This window comes from Nomascus leucogenys, chromosome 14 (genome assembly GCF_006542625.1).
Source record: "Nomascus leucogenys isolate Asia chromosome 14, Asia_NLE_v1, whole genome shotgun sequence".
Lineage (NCBI taxonomy): Eukaryota > Metazoa > Chordata > Mammalia > Primates > Hylobatidae > Nomascus > Nomascus leucogenys.
The window spans coordinates 22,506,287-22,519,594 of record NC_044394.1 but is presented as its reverse complement, the minus strand read 5'-3'; positions in this window follow the sequence as shown (position 1 = coordinate 22,519,594).

The window sequence follows — 13,308 nt, the reverse complement described above, 5'->3', positions numbered from 1 at the left end:
TTCAGACATTTTCCATCTAGATTAAAGACCTAGATTAAGGGATTGTCTGAGTCTATTTTATAATAGATTGTCACTGTCTTTCTTACTAGGCACTTCTTCACTTGAAAGCCTAGGCTGTGGTCTTTCTCCTTCACCAGACAGATAAACACTGTAGTGTTGGTCACATTTTTCTAAAACTATGTTGTTTATCCACATTCAATTCCTCTTCTTAAGATCTCTCTTTGGCCAGGCGCGGTGGCTTACGCTTGTAATCCCAGCACTTTGGGAGGCCGAGGCGGGCGGATCACGAGGTCAGGAGATCGAGACCACGGTGAAACCCCGTCTCTACTAAAAATACAAAAAATTAGCCGGGTGTGGTGGTGGGCGCCTGTAGTCCCAGCTACTCGGAAAGGCTGAGGCAGGAGAATGGCGTGAACCCAGGAGGTGGAGCTTGCAGTGAGCCGAGATTGTGCCACTGCACTCCAGCCTGGGCGACAGAGTGAGACTTGGTCTCAAAAAAAAAAAAAAAAAAAAAAGATCTCTCTTTAAAAATTTTGGCTATATTCATGAAAATGTAAATTTCTGTTTGGGATGGACTTTGTTCCCCCTTTATTACTGTCACCATTCCTATTATTCTCTTTGGCCTCCCATGCTGGACACATACTTCTATAAATCTTATAGATGGAGCTGGTATTATTTTTCTAGTTTGAAACACTTGTAATAAAGTTATGTCATTATTTCTATCTTTATAGGGGCCAATAGTTACATACATTGACTCAGAAGTACAAAAAATTAATTTTAATTTATATAGTTGACTAACTTTATAATTGACTTTTTAAACTCTGCAGTCCCCCTTTCCACCAATCCACCAAGCCCTTTCCAACCCTTTTCACCACTGCCCTCCATTACTACTGCTAACATGAGAACCAACAAAATCATGTATCTGTTAAGTAGGGAAAATCCTGCTTTCTGCTGTTTAAAAGGCTCCTTTAGGTATATATTCATTCAATTTAGAGGTTATACTATCAATCAGGGCTGTTTTTCTACTCCATAGAAGTCTTCTCACCACTATCCACCCCTGATCCTTTTCCCTGGATGTAATTTGAATACCTGTGGAAACTTGCATATGACCATAGGGTTGGATGGCAGGGCATTTGGTCCCTGGATTCTCATTGGACTCCAGTGAGGTTTTTCTTGTTTTGCTGAGTCACTGGGCAATCTGGATTGATGCCTTTAATTTTGGAGTACTATGGGATGGAACACTAGATTATTAGGAAGGGAGATGGTTAAACAGAGAAGGGCACCTTTAGTTTGAACAAAACACTACTACTACTCAACTTTTATTTAAATAAAAGTTTAAAATTACTCTTTAGTTAGCCATGGCTTGGCTAAAAACTGTTAAAATTGGCTGGGCATGGTGGCTCAAGCCTATAATCCCAGCACTTTGGGAGGCCAATCACTTGAGCCCAGGAGTTTTAAGACCAGCCTAGGCAACAAAGTGAGATCCCATCTCTACAAAAAAAAAAAAAAAGAAAAAAAGAAAAAAAGCTGTGTGTGGCATACTTGTGGTCCTAGCTACTTAGAAGGCTGAGGTGAAAGGATTGCTTGAGCCAAGGAGGTTGGGGCTTCACTGAGCTGTGACCATGTCACTGGACTCCAGCTTGGGTGACAGAATGAGACCCTGTCTCAAAAAAACAAAAACAAACAAGCAAACAAAAAACTGCTAAAGTTTATAGATTCATATTCCTTCAGCAGTAAACAAAGAAAGATTTCCCTTTTGACACCAGCTTATAAGAAAAATAAGGTTATTAAATGGTACTTTATTCCATTAAGGTCAATACATTCTAAAAATAAAACAGAACCATACTCACTCTTTTAAAATGCTACACATGTCAATACTGACACGCTTCATCTAAGAATTCTGCATTATTGGGAACCTGCTTATTTTTCGTAATTGCATATTCATAGAAAGAGTAATTGTGGATATGTAGTTGTCAGGAGTCATGTTAACTTTTCTTAGTTAATCATACAGGATGTTCTCATGCTATAGAAATTATTTACATAAACTAGACACTGCATTGTCTCCCTCTCTCATTCCCTCACTTTCTCTTTCTCACGCATGTGCACATGTGTGCACGCACACACACACACACAATTAGTCTCACTGGCAACACTTGTTCTTAGGTAACAGACATTCCAATAAGCTCAGCAATTCAAAGATTTTCTATTAGTCTCTTAGAAGGGACAATGTGCTAGGCAATTTTCACTTTGTACATCTCCATTATGCAATGGAACAAGTGAGACAGAGTACATTGAAAGAGGGAAGAATTGCAATAGTTGAAGTATTAAAATCCCCCAGTAGAGTCACATTTCATTTCATTTACACATAGTTTTATAGAACATTATTTAATGCATAAGGAGTAGTCATCTGTACTGAAATCACAGAGACCATTACATATTGATGAATGCTTTGTACACCTTATAAATCAGATGAAAAGAAACTAGGAGTATGGGAGCAAAAGTTAGATAAAGGAAGCACTACTGAGAAAGGCTAAACAGGAGCCGGTAATCTGCAAAGGTCAAGCAAAAGGTTTTGACTGTCCTTAGCAGAAGCTTACCTTTTCTATAAAGGCTACCCACCTGGCATCTTTTCCCTGGTAAACTGAACCAACCTTGATATACACCAAGATAAAGCATTCCAAAACAGAAGGGCATCCTTAAGCCATCTTGGGGATTCATTCCATTTCCGAAAAATAAGTTCAGGCCACAGTTCTTGGCTGTCAGATCTAAGTCAGACAATAAGATAATTTGTGGCTTATGAATAAGCAAAACTTATAAAATAACCTTGAGCAACAAACATAAGGTAGATAAAAGACATTTAACTTAAAATGATTAAAATATAGCAGACATTTTGATTAAAATAAAAACTAGCCTATGATTCTCTTCCTTTGTCTGGCTTTTTACTTAGGGATTTCTCCAAAATTGGCTTTTGAGTTCTTCTTAAGAAGCCAAACAGAAGAAGGAAACCATTTTCTCAGTCATAGCAATAGTAATGGCTTACCACATAATGAGCTATCAATATGTGCCAGGCCCAGTTCTAATTGCTTTATAGATATTAACTAATTTAATAGTTAAAAAAGAAAAAAATATGAGCAATGCCTTTTCTTGTGCCTATTTTACAGTGAATCAACCTGAGGATCTGAGCAGTTTAGTTATCTGCCTCAGGTCACAGATCTTAGAAGAAGCAGAGACAGGATTTGAACCTAGGAAGTTTAACTATAGAATCTGTGCTATTAGCCACTCTACTAAACTGCATATGGTGTTCAGTGCAACATGGGATTAAGGACAAGCATGGCTCAACTAAAGAATGACCATATGAAGTGTACTTTGCCCAGAAGAGAAGCCTTACCACGTAGCCATTCTCTCTTTATTCTACAAATTAACCCCCATGTGGAAAAGCAATGTCTGTCATCCACATTTACATTTGGTTTCTGGTAAAGGTTTTTTCCTTTATATTTGAATTTCTTTTGATAATCTTTAGCCCCCAAAATGATGGATTCTTCTCATAAAATTGCTCTCACACTAACCAATTAAATTTAGCATCTTCAGCATGCATTATTACTTAAATAGGATGTGACATCTTAAGAGCTTAGTATTGTAGGAGTCGATTCTTTATGATAGCATCAAAACCTTGAAATAAAATGTCTTAAGAGGTTTTGGCCATTACATGGGAGGTAACAGATTTGCTCTAAATGGATCTGTGGATAGGCTGGCTAGAAATAAAGTTGGATAGGCCCAATTTTAGGACAAACAATTCCAAAATAAAATATCAGGAAGGCCACAATTCTCTTTTCCACCAAAAATAAACAATATTGTTAAAGCCAGTGGGAGTTTCTTCGCAATGAACTGATGTTGACTATTACAAATTAACTGAATTTAGGGTTCCACTACTAATTGAGGTTTTACTCACTTAAGTAGTTTAATTATTTTAATGTAATAGCACCCCCAAAAAGAAACTTCTATTAATTCCTCATTTATTTATTTTCTAATCCTGTCATATCGACCTCTAAATTGGAAATATTTGCCACTGAACCCTCAACCTATTTACAAGTGTAAATGGTGGTTGTGAAACCTAAGACTGATTCACAGGAACTACAATTTCAGCCTAAATACATGTTTATTTCAGGACTGCTCTCCTCTCTCCTCATCTTTGTACTTTTCCTGAGAGTCAAAAATATTTTTTGTATTTTTAGGAGAGATAGGATTTGCTGGCCGGCGTCTGTAGTCCCAGCCACTTGGGAGGGAGGCTGAGACAGGAGAATGACGTGAACCCGGGAGGCGGAGCTGGCAGTGAGCCATGAGCTGAGATAGCGTCACTGCACTGCAGCCTGGGCTATAGAGTGAGACTCCGTCTCAAAAAAAAAAAAAAAAAAAATTCTTACCTACTAGTTAGTTCGTCATTAATACTCAATTGTGTGATTACAAACTTCTTTCCTTTTTTCAGTAAATCTCTATATTTAGATAGTTTGGTAGTGAGCATGACCACTCCTCTCCAAAGCTTCTATATTGATTCTTTAATGATGTTCAGGTGCTGTTTCCAGCTGACCCATCTTAGCAGCTCTGATTATACTAATTTTTTCATACATATCTTAAAAGCCTAGAAACAGAAATCTTTGACTTCTAATGTGTATCTTTGACTGCTATCTAAAGACGAAGACAGAAACATGAAAGGAAATGTTAAGCTTTGGGGATTTCCTTGATTTCACTTTCAAATTGATGATTATTTTAATTGCAGACATTTTATTTTAATTTGTTAGTAACTTCTAGGCAGAGGGTAGGCTTTCAAAAAGTACATTTACTATTTTTTTGCTTCAGAGATAACCTTTTAGATTTGAAGGCAGGGATTTGTACAGATATATATACACATATATATGGATGTTCATAGCAACGTTATTCACAATAGCCAAGAAGCAACCAAAGGATCCATTGACAATTGAATGGAGAAACAAAATGTGGTGTGTATGTATATAGAAATTTTGTTATATGCACACATACAAACACACACATATACACACAATGGAATATCACTCAGTCTTGGAAGAAAATTCTGATACATACTACAACAGGGATGAACATTGAAGACATTATGCTAAGTGACATAAGCCAGTCACAAAAGGACAAATACGGTATGATTCAACTTATATGAGGTGCCTAAAGTAGTCAAATTCATACAAACAGAAAGGAGGATGGTAGTTGCCAGAGTATGGGAGGAAGGGATATGTGGAGTTATTCTTTAATGGCTACAGAGTTTCAGTCTAGGAAGGTGAAAAAGATCTCAAGATGTTTGGTGGTGATGTTGCTGAGCAATGTGAATGTGCATAATGCCACAAAACTATACTCTCTTGAAATGGTTAAAATGCTAACTTTTATGTTACGTATATTTCACCATAGTAAAACAACCTTTGTAATTATTTAAAAATATCTCTTGATATCTCTCCTACCTTCCAGTATGTAAACGTCTTCATATTTTTTTCTTTTTTGAGTCATGGTCTTGCTCTCTTGCCCAGGCAGAAGTGCAGTGGTATGATCTTGGCTCACTGCAACCTCTGCCTTCTGGGTTCAAGCAATCCCTCAGTCTCAGCCTCCTGAGTAGCTGGGACTACAGGCAAAGTCCACCATGCTCAGCTAATTTTTGTATTTTTGTAGAGATGAAGTTTAGCCACGTTGTCTGGGCTGGTCTCGAACTCCTCTGCTCAAGTGATCTGCCCACCTCGGCCTCCCAAAGGGCTGGGGTTGCAGGCGTGAGCCATCGTGGGCAGCACAGTATATTAATCTCTTACCTCTCATATTTGTTTTGTGACACCATCACAGAATTTCTCAATGACAACATACTCTTTTCCTACATTTGCTCTTTTCCTACTCCCCTCAACTTTTAAAAAATCGGCCTTGTTGCTTAAAACACTATACAAAATTTACATTAGAAACATAATGTCTACGTAGCATCAGCACTGTGGCATTCACATTTTCCCACTTCGAACTCTAGGCAATGTATCCATGACTGTCAAGCATTATAGCATTCCATGCTCACTCAATTCTCAGGCTGTTCCTGGTGGTTTCGCAGAACTTTTCAAGTAATTACTTTCCTTAGTATCAAGGGACTTATAACAACCAAAGAGCATGTTGCTCATCTCAGTCATCGTCTGGGTGCAGTGACACCCATTCGAAAGGCACTGACACTATTTTGTGAGCCTGGCCTCATGATTGAGATCACATAATTGCAATAATTAGGAAACTCACCTCAGGATATTATCAAAATGACCCACCCAAACCCAAGTCCATATGGTTTGAAATAGCTAATGAGTCAGTTAATGTGCTATGTCCAGGAGTAATGGGTACTCAATATGGATAGCATGAAGGTATAATTTACCAACGTTCTGACTGATTAAGGGTTTCAAGTGGACATTTTGCAACTTAAAGAGGGTATGAAGTATTAACAGTTTTGATGATTGAGACAAAAGGAAGAAACAGTGTTTAAAAGTCAGGGACATTGGAACTTGAACAATTTCTTTCAATCATATTTTCCAGGCTTACAAAGTTAATACTATATAAAATGGAATGGAGATGTAGGTTTCAGTAGCCAACTGATAATGTGGAAAGGTATGGGGGATGCTACTGGCTGAGTCCTTTGCATAACAGAAAAATAAAGAAAATGCTAAAAATTCAATCCACTGATTTGGGGGTGGGGTGGGGAAAAGAGAGAAAGTTCTATTACAAAGAAAAGATAGAATTAACAGATGTCTATATGGAAGGGATTCACTGAGTGATTAGATATATTTTTATTTCATGTTAGTATAAACCCAAATAAATGGTCATAGTATTTTTGGCTAATTTGTTGTCTGCAGTATGTTGGAGATAATAAATATTTAGTCCAAGCATACTTATACATTGGGATTAAGAAAAATTATAAAGTAATGTTTTACTACTAATTTGAAACCTCTATGATAAAGGTCTGTATTACATTTTTTATTTTGGATATGAAGGGATGTAAGCCCAGTGCATTCTTATACAGAAAGAGTTCTTAATTTGGAGTCCATACACACTCATTGGGTCCCTGGTTAGATGTTAGGAACAATCTGTGAGCTTGGAAAGGAGGGGAAAAAAATCACATTTTTATTTGTCACTCATTTGTACTGGAATTTAGCATTTCCTGTAATTATATAGAAAATCATTAGGATTAGCATTATGTGTGATTTTTTTCCACCAAAAGTAGTTGAAGATATTTTCATATCACAATAGAGCTGTTTAGCTCTTCCAAAATATCATTTATGTTCATCGGTATTGCAAAAGTGTGGCTGATATTAGACCTACTGCCAGGTCTAATATTTAAAAACCAATTTTAACATACTTTGTTTCTTTTATAATTCTCTATGTTTAGTTTTATCCATTTTTAAAACATCAAAAACTTATAGAGAATGGGTCCAAACACTCTCCTAGACTATCAAAGGGGTCTATGGCACAAAAAAGGTTAAGACCATATGCTATACTATACAGTGGATTTATCAAGATCCAAATGTTTTATACTGGACCAAGGCTTTTAGTTCCAGGTATCAGAATTAACTTGGAGATTTTACTTTATCATTTTAGAAAAAGATAATATATGCACTTCAAAAAATGTTCAATTGTACAAAAAGTTATACAATGGAAAGTGTCTCATGCCAACTCTGCTTTCCAGAAGCATCCACAATTTCTTATGAGCCTTTCTGGAGACATTCATATTTAAGCATATAATACATGCAAATGCTTATAATACATACATTTACATAGAACATGTATTTTTATGCTTTTAACACAAATAGTAGCATACTTGGCACAATAACCTTCATTTGGCACTTAACAATGTATCTTAGCATGGCATGGTGCTTTGCATCTGTAATCCCAGTGACTTGGGAGGCTGAGGCAGGGAGACTGCTTGAGGCCAGGAGTTCAAGACCAGCCTTCAAAACATATTGAGACTCTGTCTCTAAAAAATATTTAAAAATTAGCCAGACATGGTGGTACACACCTGTAGTCAGAGTTAGGTAGGAGGCTGAGGTGGGAGGATTGCTTGAGGCCAGGAGGCTGCAGTGAGCTGTTATTACACCACTGCACTCCAGGCCGGGACAACAGAACAAGACTCTGTCTCTAAAAACAAAATAGTATATCTTGGCAATTGTTTTATATCATAGAAATAAACTATCTTTTTGTTTTTAGTGGGTAGGTAGTACTTGATTACATGGAAGCATCATACTTTAGTTGACCAGATCTGTTAATTGTCACTTAATTAGCATTCTGTGTTTTACTATTTCAAGCAATGTCCCTAAGTAATACTTTGATATTTTCTCCTTGTAGACCTTCTACATGTTTTAATATGTTTATTCGTAGTTATGTCACCTTGTTTTAGATTTATTTTTATTTTTAATGCTCCTTTTAAATCCATTCCTAAAGTGTGTGCTTTTTTTGTTTCATATGTGTACTTGTATTCGCCTTCTAAAAATTTCGAATTGTTTGAGACGTTGAAAGTTTATAGTTTTCTAGTTCATCCAGTTGTTCTACTTTAATTTTGTGTAATCTAATCAATTCTCCATTTCTTGAAGCAGTATTTATTTACTCTTTACTCTGAGCAATAGGAAACTAGTACTGTCTGAGAAGTAGTTAGATGCTCTGGTCATCTACAGAAATTCAGCTTGATGAAGAATATCACACAGGTTATTTTGATGTGCTGCAAACATTAAAAAGCACTTGTTTAAAGGGAGAGTTTACACTAGAACTAAGAAGCCAGGAAGTCTGAATAATTCTAAAATAACTGGAATGCTAGTTATTTTTCTGTAGCATTTGAAAGTCAAAGATGAATTAAGTTACATACTTACTATCACTTAGGTCAAAGTTTTCTATTCTCATCATACACTGCAGTTACCTGGACAATTGTCTCACTTGTCTATGTCTCATTTGCTGTAAAAAGCTAGTATCAATATGAGTCATGGCTAAGTGCTAACGTTAATATTGCATAATGTTTACATGTATGGGACCACTGCTAAATTTCCTAAAAAAAAATGCAGATATACTTATTAATTAGTCTTAAAGCAGGCACTACCTTGACACTTAAAGTACTAATAGTTACTTATATTCTTAGCGTTGCCAACTTTGTGATAGCAATGTAAAAATTTCCCCTTATTGTTCTTTTTTTTTTTTTTTCTTTGAGACAGAGTCTCGCTGTGGCCCAGGCTGGAGTGCAGTGGCGCAATCTCGGCTCACTGCAGGCTCCGCCCCCCAGGGTTCACGCCATTCTCCTGCCTCAGCTTCCGTAGTAGCTGGGACTACAGGAGCCCGCCACCTCGCCCGGCTAATTTTTTGTATTTTTAGTAGAGACGGGGTTTCACTGTGTTAGCCAGGATGGTCTCGATCTCCTGACCTCGTGATCCGCCCGCCTCGGCCTCCCAAAGTGCTGGGATTACAGGCGTGAGCCACCGCGCCCGGCCCTCCTTATTGTTCTAATGTTTAACATGGTCACATTATTCAGCAGTTAATTCCACAAATATTTTTTGAGAATTGGATATTATGCTTGGCATTGTAGTTACAAATTTGAGGAAGACCTAGTCCTTGCTTGCTATGAGTTCAATTTATTTATCTACTAAGAAAAGCATTTTAAAATGCATCTAAAATATTGTATAAAAAGTGCTGTAATATTGATAAGCATATTCAGGGAATATAAGCTAAGTTTTGTAGTATAGGGAAATTTATCAGAGAAGGGGACACATAACTAATGCATATGCAGAGGTTATGTGGATGAAGTGAGGGTGTAAACTGGGAAGTGCTGAGGTCCTGGGACAGGAGAAGCATTTCAGGCAGATGGAACAAACCTGCAGAATAGAGAGAACCTGTCATTATACTCTTGTAATTGGAAGTGGTCAGGTGTGCCTAGCTCACAGAGAAGATAATTAAAAGAAAAAAAATCAGAGTTTTGTTCTTAGCCATACTGTATCGCTACCATAAAGGTAAATAAACAACACCAAAGTTTAGATGTAATTTCTCCACACTGGTCACTATTTTTATCCAGAGGAATTAGAGGAGTCAGATGTATACTTAGGTAGCCTGGAGGGGATATCAGAACTTCTGTAGAAGTATTATAACTTAAAGAAGGTATAATTCAATATTACAACATTACACTTATAAATTTTAAAAATACCTTTTGAAATATAAATTTCAGGAACATAATAATCTAAAATTCTATGCTACAAATGGAACTTTAGTTTTAAAATATGGGGAAACACTCACATATATGATTCGCAAAATCGAAATCTTTTAGAATTAACAAGGTACGATGAACCAAATTTAAAAATTGCTCTCATTTCAGAATTGGACCGAATTTAATAGTTCTAAAACTTCTGTTTTTTAAAATATATTTTCAGCCAGCCATGGTGGCTAACGCCTGTAATCCCAGCATTTTGAGAGGCCGAGGCAGGTGGATCACCTGAGGTCAAGAGTTAGAGACCAGCTTGGCCAACATGGTGAAACCCCGTCTCTACTAAAAATACAAAAATTAGCCAGGCTTGGTGGTGTGCACCTGTAATCCCAGCTACAAGGCGGGGCTGAGGCAGGAGAATTGCTTGTACCTCGGGAGGCGGAGGCTGCGGTAAGTCGAGATCGTGTCACTGTACTCCAGCCTGGGTGGCAGAGCAAGACTCTGTATCAAAAATAAATAAAGAAAATAAAATATATTTTCTAATATTCAAGTGAGATTTCTTCTATGTATTTGTTGTCTCTATTATGATGCAGTATGTACTATGAATATTTTCATGTAATTATCAAGTAGCAGCTTAAAAAAATTCATGTGATCTGGTTTGATGTTTAACAGAGATTTAACAACAAATCTAAGAGACTAGCTTTACTATCATTAATAAGAGATAAGGTAACTGACTTCCCTTTCAAAGAGATTTATTCCATATTTAATCACATACTTCAAATCTGGGTTCATTATATACTAATGTCAGTGCTTTGGGAAAGTAAAGATCTCCCATAAAAAAGAAAAATAGGAGCTTTCCACTTTAGGATAGTAATGTGAGCACATATATTTAACACTCTTTCCCTAAGTCCCAAGGAATTGATCAGAGAAATGCAAATAGTGGGGAAAAGTGAAAAAGAAATCATTAGCAGTGTTGGATGACAGGAAAGAAGGCCATTAAGAGGCCCCAACTGAGAAAATTGTCCCTACAGAATCTGTGTGGATAGGATCAAATTGGGGACCATAATAACTAGTCTCTGATTAGGCAGTTATGATGGAAGAAGTTCACCTGTGGAATAAGAGAACAGAATTTGAGCCTTCTCTCCAAAATTTAATATTTGAACAGAGCTGGGAATTGAGCTCCCTGGAGTAGTCAGTGGAGAGCAAATAAAATGACTTTTACTGGTGCAGTAGTGTTCACTAATAGGACAACTGGCTGAGGTGGGCAACATCACAACAGATTACCCAGGAGATTAGTCATGTCAGGTGGAAAGGTAGGGACAGGTGCTCAGCTTACTTTGGGCTATTCAACAACTGTGTCAAAAGACACTTCTTACCAAAGTGGAGGATTTTCTATCCGTGACTGGTCCCCAGAAATTCTCGTAGTGCTCACTGCAGCCACTTGGGACTCCCAGATTTAACAAAATAAAGGTACAAAAAAAAGTAAACTTTTTTTCCCCTTTTGACAAGAGTTAAAAGTTAGAAAAGAAAACCGCTATAATTTCTTGTTGTTCCCATGTCAACTCCCCTAAACAAAATGTCAGACTGTAAAGTTGAACAAACAGAAAATTCACCAAATGAAAGTATTTGGTAGTTCCAGGTATGAAAACTATTGTGAGGAGGTAACACAAATGTCTTTTGAGGATAAATAAAAACAGATTTATTCCAAGAAACAGTAACGAATTTTCAGAAATCTCTACTTCATATTCTCCATGAGAGTCTAGAAAGCATGTTGTCTATAAAAATGCAACAGTTTAGAAATTTTTAAAAGATTGCATTTAGATGCAAAACAGTGTTCTAAAACTAAAACATGGCCAGGTAGTGGCTCACAGCTGTAATCCCAGCAGTTTTGGAGGCTGCGGCGGGCAGATCACCTGAGGTCAAGAGTTTGAGACTAGCCTGGCCAACATGGTGAATCCCCATCTCTACTAATTAAAAAAATACAAAACTTAGCCGGATATGGTGGTGTGAACCTGTAATCCCAGCTACTCGGGAGGCTAAGGCAGGAGAATCACTTGAAGCTGAGACCTGGGAGGCGGAGGTTGCAGTGAGCCAAGATTGCACCACTGCATTCCTGCCTGGGAGACAGAGCAAGACTCCGTTTCAAAAAAATAATTAATTAAATTAAAACATACAATGGAGAATCTGCAAATTAGACATTCTGCAAGAGTGTTTAATTAAAACACTATCAATAATAAATCATAGTTTTTGAACACTTATGTGCTAGGCAAGTTTTACTCCTTTACATACCGTAACAAATTTTATCCTTATAACAAAACTGTAAGATGGATATTATTATGCTTTCTATTTTATAGATTAGAAAACTGAGGCACAGAAAATTTAAGCAACTTGCCCAAGATAAAAGATTTGTAAGTGGTAGATCCAGGCAGTGTAACTCAAGAGCCCACAGAATTAATTCCAGAACAAGAAAAAGGAGGAGACAGAGAACCAACCATTGAAGAAAACATTTGAGGAAATTTACCTGAGTGAATAAATGTCTTCACTCGATTACAAAAAAAAAAAAAGCTAGCTATAAGGAAAAAACAAAATTAAATTTGCCTCAGAATTGATCTGTATAAAAATCAAATGTCTGAAGACAGAGATCAAGAGCTTCATATGTAACAATTTCCAACATTCTATACCTAGCTAAGCTAACATTTACGTTTGAGGGCAACATGTTTTTCCATGCTATGCAATGGCTGACAAAACATACTATCCCCATATTTTTTCTCAAAATTTTAGCCAAAAAAAATTCTTGTCAAATGAAAGTAGATTCTAATAAAATAAATGAAACATTGAAGTGAGCAATAAAAACTACTTAAATTTTATTTTTTATACACATAAACATGTGTGATAACAATTTAAATACTTAGTGCAAAGGTCAAAAAGAGTTCTTGAAAGGGAAGATTATGACATTTCCTGCTTATTGAGTGATTGCCTAAGTGCCAGATGCTTTTCATGCATCATTTAATTTAATATAAAATAATAATGAGATAGGTATTGAATTCTCAACCAATTTTCCATGTAAGGTCAATAAAATCAGAAAGTCTGCATAATTTGTCCATGGTCCC